This window comes from Pipistrellus kuhlii, unplaced genomic scaffold (genome assembly GCF_014108245.1).
Source record: "Pipistrellus kuhlii isolate mPipKuh1 unplaced genomic scaffold, mPipKuh1.p scaffold_m20_p_11, whole genome shotgun sequence".
Lineage (NCBI taxonomy): Eukaryota > Metazoa > Chordata > Mammalia > Chiroptera > Vespertilionidae > Pipistrellus > Pipistrellus kuhlii.
This window is the reverse complement of record NW_023425416.1, coordinates 38,742,963-38,750,428: the sequence shown is the minus strand read 5'-3', so window position 1 is coordinate 38,750,428 and position 7,466 is coordinate 38,742,963.

Sequence of the window (7,466 nt, the reverse complement as noted above, 5' to 3'; positions counted from 1 at the left end):
GGATTGATTTCAAAATTCAGTTTAACCCCCACTTCGTTCCACCCCTGTGACTCAGCTTTGGGCCGTTGAATCTGAAAATGACAAGGATGACTCAAGCTTTGAAATCTCTGTGAGAAGAGGAGACACCTCTTCCCACCTACAGCTATCTTTGTTTTCTTCCAAATGCACACTTTAAAAAAATACATAATTGTAAAATAGGTAAAAAATCTTCAGACTTGATCAAAATAAATATTTCTCCAAACCTGATCCATTTCTAATTAAAACAAAAAACAAAAACCTGAAATAAGTTGCAGTGAACAATTGAAAGAGGAGTCTATCACTGAATTTTCTTGTTTTCAGAAATCAAAATTTAAAATCTGATCAGGCAGATTTACAGTTGTGAAGGGCATCTGTTTTTCTTTGAAATCACATTTCAATTTATGAACAAGCATGGTAGCTATGTCTTGAAGGAAAAGTAGGGGCATATCTATTTCCATCTTATTAAACATCCAGGATCTTCCATGAAGTATATGTTATAGCTAAACTCTAAGGCACAGATTTAAAAATTATTGTTAAGTCGAAGCAAAAGGAAGCAAGCTGAGTATCAAGTGAGGAGATAATATAATATGTTCCTGGGCTATGAGTTAACTTAGAGGGAAGTGGAAGCACCCTCTTTTTGATGTTACCATATGTGTGTAATAACCATAAAGAATAACCATAATGAATCCAATTCTGAAAGTCCCCTCTGCTGTAGAGAGGTGTCTTTTTTTGTTTATTTTCTTGACAGCATTACAGATGTCTTCCATTCCCCCACCCCTCATCCCCCTTCCACCCGACCTTGCTTTACTCCAGGCCTTAATTGCCCTATTGTTTGTGTCCTTAGGCTATGTATATACACATATATGTTCTTTGGTTAGTCTCTTCCTGTCCTTCCTCCCTCTCCCACTTTGAATTCTGTCAGTCTGTTCCATGTATCTATGCCTCTGTATCTACTTTGTTCATTAATTTATTTTGTTCATTAGATTCCACACGTAGGTAAATCATGTGATATTGGTCTTTCTCTGGCTTATTTTGTGTAGCATTTTAATTTTTATGTTAGCCCCTGGGGACATGCAGATAATGGCAGGAGGGATTGGACTCAGCTGACTCAAGTAAGCCTGTTCAGCAAATGAGCTCTGAGCTGGAGGTAGGGTTCTGAGCAAAGTATATAATACAGTGTTGGGTTTTAGAATAAGAAGTAGTCTCTCCTGTCATTGGGAGACAAAATTAACTTATGAAGTTGACAGAAATTTCTGAACTGTGTTATATGGAATAGATGTTGTGACTGAGAGAAATAAAAAGGCTCCTTTTTCTAAGAAGTTTGAAAAAGTGTGCATGCTATGTTGTTTTGTGAAGATTCACAAGGCACACAAGCATGCAGGAGGTCCCAAGGAGCTCTGTTGCTTGTTAAAATTTGCTGAAAAGTAGATTCCCACAAACTAGAACTCTGTGAATTCAGTTCAGGAATTGGGAGAGAACTTTTGGAAAAAGTACTTGATTGTGGAGAGGAGCATGGTCTTTTGACCAGTAGATCAAGTTTCCTACTAAAAAGAAGCAAAGAAAAGGCAATCAATTGCTCGAGTTTAGGTACTTACAAAATAAGTAATCTGGTTGTGGTCATGGCGGTGAGGGGTGCAGCTCTACCCCACTTTCCTTATAACTAATGTGTTCATTTCTATTTTGTTAAAATTCTTTTTTTAAATCAATTTTCACCTAGCTCTTAGAAGGATGACATGTTTTAAAACTAAAAATAAAATCTATTGGAAATCAAAAGTGTCCAGTTTGAATTCTTGAGCATGGCAAGGGAAACCAAGGTAGTACCTGGATGTCTAGGCATGGCTGGACCAGAGAGACACTGGCTGAAATTTGCAGAAAAAGGTAAAAACAGAACTGGCAGAGCATGAAGATGGAACTATCCTCTTCCCACTTGGGCTTCCCTTCACGATCTCTCTGTGCTTGAATTGTCGATGCCTCTACTGACACTTCGGAAACCCTCAACCACCACGGAGGGAAACGGGATTTCTGCCTCACCACCTCCCTTTTTCTTTTTGTCTTTGTTTGGTTTGTGGCCCTGGTACCATGCTGATGCTAAGCTGTCACTTCGGGCTTGTTAGTCAAATTACGGTGATTAATGCAAACAGCCAACATGAACTTTGGGCTGCTCAGATGTTAGATAACCCAGGAGCTGGCAGGGAGCCATCTTTCTACATATCCTAAGTGACTCAGACACCTTTCAACACCAAAGGTCTTCCCCAAGCTCAGAACTCTGTGATTCTTAAGTGACTCAGACACCTTTCAAAACCAAAAGACAGCCTTCTGGTATTTGATATAAATTTGATAGCCAAGTTCTTTTCAGAAGATAAAATTAACGAGGTTGCTCCTGAACAAATTCCTTCTAGTGAAAAAAGGGGTGTATTCTATAGAGTCCTAGCCACATACATGATGCTGATTCTTACTGGAGGGTTTTCAACAAAATCCAAGCCTCCATTATCTTTTCTTCTAAATTGATCATTTAAATAAAACTGGGTTTGTGAAATGATTAAGAACCTACCCCACCACTAGTTTAGCTTTTACATGTGGCAAATGGTGATGTATCCATTGCTTTCCTACTTTGAAGCAGATGTTTTGGCGACTAATAAGGAAAACAAATACAAGATACTTAGTGCTTTGCAAGAAGTTTACTATAAAAATTTGAGAGGCTGTTGTTTATTACATAATAAGGAAGCTGCAGTTTTGAAATTCTCCAAATTTGTCACCAAATCTTCTGACCTGATATGAACTCTTGCCACAAGTATTTCCTGCCTAGATTGGTGTAAAGGACCCAACTATGAGAAATATGTTCCACCAACAGAAATTGCTGGGGGATACCCTATGAAATAAGCCATTTCCTTTAATGCACCATTTTATGATTCTATAATGTATGCTCAAATTCTACAATGTAATGCATTTAATTTTATCCAGCTGTTCCTTTTCCATCCAAGACCAGACTTCAAGACTTTATAGGTTAGTGGTGGGGGGGAAGGAGGAGGAGGGGTTGCCATTAATGTGGTGGTTGAGTCAATCAGAGTAGAACTGAGCTATGATATGAGCTGAGTCTGGGTTTTTATCATTGCTATGATCACCTTCATTTGGTCTGCCACAAGTGAGCCAAAGCTCTTATTTTATCATTCCTTGAAAGAGTCTTCCTTTCCTTGAATCTCGGGCTACAGTTGGATCAGCAACCGCAGCAATCTGAAGAGCTCAAAAAAGTTATGGGGTTTTTTTTGTTTGTTTTAATATATTTTATTGATTTTTTATAGAGAGGAAGGGAGAAGGATAGAGAGCTAGAAACATCAGTGAGAGAGAAACATCAACCAGCTGCCTCTTGCACACTCCCTACCAGGATGTGCCCACAACCAAGGTGCATGTCCTTGACCGGAATCGAACATGGGACCTTTCAGTCTGCAGGCCAACGCTCTATCTATTGAGCCAGACCAGTTTTGGCTATGTTTTTGTAATTTATTCAGGCTTTTCTGTTGTTAGGCTAGCAGATACCATATATTCTCTCTAGTTCTCTTCATCCTAGCAAACAGCGGAACACTGAACCATTAATAAAGGGGGTGGGGGGCAAGGAGTAGGACAGGAAAACAATGGGAAAACTCCATTCAATGTCATGTTTCTAGCAGAGCTTGTAGATCATACAATTTTGGTTATGGACCTGAACTTGGATTGGCCTGCCAGAAAGGAAGGGGTTGTTTTTTTTACTTCAAGATTAGTTTAAAGAAGCTTTAGGAATGTGGATTGATTCAATTCACATCTGATTCCAGGCTATGTCTCCTCAGTTAACCCAACAGCAAGTGGTAGGTACTAAACCTGCTTTTCATTCCTGATTACTATAGTGAATTTTCAAACTATGTTATTCATAGTAGCCCAGCTTTTTCTGGTGCATGTCTGTAAATGGAACTAGGCCATATGGTCTCTTCCTCCTGGCTGACCAAATGCTAGCTTGCCTTCATTGGCTCACATTGTATGCTCATGAAAGGATGGCTCTGCCTGAATGAAAATAAAGAGATAATACAGTATGAATGAAACAATAACATAAACCAATTGATCAAGCACTTGCTATGTACTACAACTAGGTACGTGACGAATGCTTTAATGCATTATCACATTTGATCCTCATAATAACCCTATGGGTAGATGCTGAGCCAAAGCTCTTATTTTATCCAAAGTGCTTATTTTATCCTGTTGTAAAAAATAGAAAGTCAATCAATGAATTCCATAAATGGTGTTGGGAAAACTGAACAGCCACATGCAAAAGAATGAAACTAGACTATCTTACAGTATACACAAAAGTTAGCTCAAAATAGGTTAAAGACTTGAATGTAAGACCCCAAACCATAAACTCTTAGAAGAAATCACAGGCAGTCACTTCCTTGACATCAATCTGATTATTTGTATCCGACTTCAAAAGCAAAACTAAGCAAGTTGGACTACAGCAAATTAAAACTCTTCTGCACAGTGAATAAAAAAGCACCTTACTAAATGATAAAAATATTTGCAAATTATATACCCAATAACTATATATCTATGAGGTTAATATCTGAAATATATAAAGAACTCATACAATGCAATTGCAAAAAACCCACAATGCAATTACAAAAATGGACAGGCCATCTGAATAAATATTTTTCCAAAGATGGCCAACAGGTACATGAACGATGCTCAACATCACCAATCATTAGGGAAATGTAAATGAAAACCACCTTGAGATATCACCTCAGAGTGTTAGAATGGTTATAAAAAAAGATAATAACTGGGACCGGTTTGGCTCAGTGGATAGAGTGTCGGCCTGAGGACTGAAATGTCCCGGGTTCGATTCTGGTCAAGGGCATATACCTTGGTTGCGAGCACATCCCAGTTGGGGGTGTGCAAGAGGCAGCTGGTCAATGTTTCTCTCTCATCGATGTTTCTAACTCTATGTCCCTCTCAATTCCTCTCTGTGAAAAATCAATAAAATATATATTTTTAAAAAGATAATAAATATTGGCAAGGATATAGATAAATAGGAATCCTTGTGTACTGTTGATAAAAATGTAAATTGGTATAGCTACTATAGAAAACAGTATGGAATTAAAAATAGCTCTAGCTGGTTTGGCTAGAGCATTGGCCTACAGACTGAAGAATCCTAGGTTCAATTCTAGTCAAGGGCACACTTCTGATAATGGCCTCGATCACCAACAGGGGGCATGCAGGAGGCAGCCAACTGATGATTCTCTCTCATCATTGATGTTTCTATCTCTCTCCCTCTCTGAATCAATACAAATACATTTTAAAAAATTAAAAATAAAACCACCATATGATCCACTGATTCGGCTTTGGAATATTTAGCCAAAGAAGTAGAAAACACTAATTTGAAAAGATGTATGCAACCACATGTTCATTGCAGCAGTATTTATAATAGCTAAGTTATGGAAACCACCTTAAGTGTCCATCAATGGATGAATGGATAAAAAATATATGTTGCATAATGGAATACCATTTAATCACAAGAAAGAATGAAATCCTGTTATTTGAAATAAGATGGATGGAAGTTGAGGGCATTATGTTAAGGGAAATAAGTTAGAGAAAGGTAAATGCCATATTTCACTTATATGTGTAATCTACCCACACATACACACAAAAGCCCACCAAGCTCATAGATACAAAGAACACAGATTGGTTTATGCCACAGGTGGGGAGTGGGTTGTGGTGTGAGAAATGGTTTAAGGGGTCAAAAGGTACAAAGCCTCAGTTATAAAATAAGTCATGGAGATATAATGCATAGCTTGCTAACTATAGATATTAACTAAGAGGGGGGGAAAAAGAATTGAGGCACAAAGAATTGAAGAGGTATAAGACTGTATATCTAGTAAGAGGTAGATCCAGAATTTCAACCTACTCTTTTAATCACTCCTAAAGTATATTGACACCTGTTCAATACTACACTTGAAAACACTGTTTGATTTATAAACTGAAGACTCAAATAGAGTGTTTTGGATTTGTAATAATTTTCTGTAGAAGAGGTGTCTTTTGATGATGATACCAGAGGTCTGGAGAAAGTTTCATTCCCTCTGAGAAACCCCCTCATTCCTGGGTTGTGGTGAAGTCTTCTCTCTCTTCTCACCGTCAGGAGCCTGTTTAGATGTCACCCTTAACAAAAACAGTAGCTGTGACAGTAAAAGGCAGACAGTGGAAGGCATAACCAAAGTCTGGGGTCCCTTCCTCACACTTCAGGGTTGACAAGCTACACTGAGACCTGTAGCGTGGGTCTGGGACCCAGCTGCTAAAAGCACTGTCTTCGTTTCCTCCTAAGTGGGCTCTGTAAGAAGCCAGCTGATTGTAAATGTTTTAGACAGGCACAGCTGTGGGGGAACGAGGGAACATCTTATTGTATTTCTATAAAGAAAATAAGCTGACCATATATTTAGATCTATCCAAGGATGCTCAGTGTACTTCTTTTAAAGTTTCTTTTGGTAAATTATGAGGCAGAATAAAGACATTCAGGTGGTGGTAGCCAGTTTTTTCCCATATGATACACATTTCCAATTTTTTCCCTTTGCTTTTTTTAAAAATATATATTTTTTTGTTTTCAGAGAGGAAGGAAGAGGAAGGGAGAGGAAGGGAGAAAGAGAGAGGGAGAGAGGAAGAGAGAGAGAGAGGGAGAGAGAGAAACATCAATGATGAGAATCATTGATCCACTGCCTCATGCACAACCCCCAATAGGATCAAGCCTACAGCTGGGCATGTAACCTGACCAGGAATGGAACCAGCAACCTCTTGATGTATGGGATGATGCTCAGTGGGCTGGGTGGTCACACATTTTTTAAATGATTTTTGTTTTAGGTCTTTTTAGAAAGACACTAGAGTGAAGAATACTAGTTTAAAATTACAAGATTGATTCAGTGAAGGCTTCAGAACCATCTTTCTCATGTTAAATAGTGTATTGCCAACTTCATCTAGTGGGCGAGTGTAAAATATGCAGTAAAGTGAGGAATGAAGTGAGATTGAGAGTAGGATCAAACCTTGATATAATACATGGCTCTGGGTATATTCAGGACTCATATCTGGTCCTCATTCTTTGTCCCCAAAATGGAAAGATCTCCCTGAATGATGTCTAAGACCTTCTATTTAATTAAAAAATATATATATATATAATACAATAAATTCTTTCCTCATTTTTTCATTTCCTCCCACACAGTATTTTCCTTAAGGGTAGTGGAAGTTCTCTGGAGGAAGAACAAAGGAAACAGATGGCAATTGGTCCTGTAAAGTAACGGTCTTACAAATCCACAAGATTGCTGTTGGGTCTTGCATCCCCTAAAGTGTCAGAATGAGCTACTTTCTGAAGAAGGGTGCATGTCTCAATGAGATAGATGCCTTCCTTTGTTGTCTGTGAAATTGCAATGACAACAGAGATTGCTGTGGGG